Source organism: Frankliniella occidentalis, unplaced genomic scaffold, assembly GCF_000697945.3.
Source record: "Frankliniella occidentalis isolate FOCC.00 unplaced genomic scaffold, Focc_3.1 Scaffold1350, whole genome shotgun sequence".
NCBI lineage: Eukaryota > Metazoa > Arthropoda > Insecta > Thysanoptera > Thripidae > Frankliniella > Frankliniella occidentalis.
The window spans coordinates 10,212-11,612 of record NW_026268452.1 but is presented as its reverse complement, the minus strand read 5'-3'; positions in this window follow the sequence as shown (position 1 = coordinate 11,612).

Genomic DNA, 1,401 nt, shown 5'->3' with positions numbered 1-1,401 from the left:
TTTTTTTTTGCCCGTGTGTTACATCTCATATACGGCTCTTGCATGATCTTCTTGCACGCACAGAGAGGGGAAATAAATGTTCGGCGACTTTCGCGCCCACAGTGGACGCTACTAACTGAACCACCTGAAGGGAGGAAAGAGACGCCCGCCGATACCCTTGCGGCTGAAATCGAACAAAGTCAACCTTGTAGGTGACACTTGCGTCTGCGTGCCTGCATGTATGCTGTTTCCTATGCGTACATGGTCGACAGTCGGTTTTACAGTGTCTTCTTCTGGATGTATGGGGCGGGCGGGGCGGAACAGGCGAATCAATTAATCCCAGGTGAGCGGCCGGGCCTCGGCGGCATCCTTAATGTGATCGTCCACGTATGGACGGGACGACACGGTAATCACAGCCTCGCCAGGACGACGACGATGAAGGAGGTGGAGGGGTGTGGGGGAAGGGGAGGACACATCGAGGACGTCGCCGTCGTACGCTTCACGTTGTAACCAACAGGGACGAGGAGGGAGACGCCGCCGGGGATGTCACATCGAGCGCCAAGGAACAGAAGAGGCTATGTGCCGGACCATTAGGGAGCGGTCGGCACAAAGACGACGACACCCCCTGCTCCTCTGCCGGGCCGGACAACACGGCCCGACGACTACAAGAAGCCCGGAGCAACATGACAAATTGCTAAATAGCTCCAAGACTTTCGGCCATCATTAATTACGTATTAATGCCATGGGCGGGCCCGGCTCGGCCCGGCTGGGCGGGTGGTGCGGCGGGTCCGGCGGGGCATTGTGTGGCGGGCGACCAGCCAAACCGTGTCGCAGCGGCTGTCGCCTGGCTATGCCGCGCGCCTGGACAGGACATGACCCTTGTCATATCCTCTGCTGCTGCGCCTCGCTCCTCCCCGCGCGGTAGCGGAAGTAGCAGTACTGCAGAGTTACCCGCGGGCGGGCAAATCAGCTGAAACGCTAATCCCGGACTCGGAACATCCTCACACACACTACTTGATCCGATCCAATTGACACGCGGGGGGCGCATCTTATGTGGTGGGTGGAGCGGGAGCCTCCCCCAGCGCGACTTCTCTGGAAGTCTCCCCCCCATCCCCCCCCCCCTCTCTCTCTCTCTCTTTCCTCCCTCTCTCTCTCTCTCCTCCCTCTCTCTCTCTCTCGCTCGCATGTGCAAGAAGAATCGCCTCTCTCGCACTCCCGTCCACGTTGTAGGCGTGGGCGGTGTATGGCAGATCACCACTCCATTCCCCCTCCGGAATCAATGAGACAATTATCTCACTGTGATTGCCGATCCGAACTGGCCGCGAGACCCCGCACAGCACGCGCACTCCCCCTCCTCATCCCCTACAGTGCGATCGTCCGCTAAACCCAGTCAACCCTACCAATCCCCTTTCGGCCTCCCGA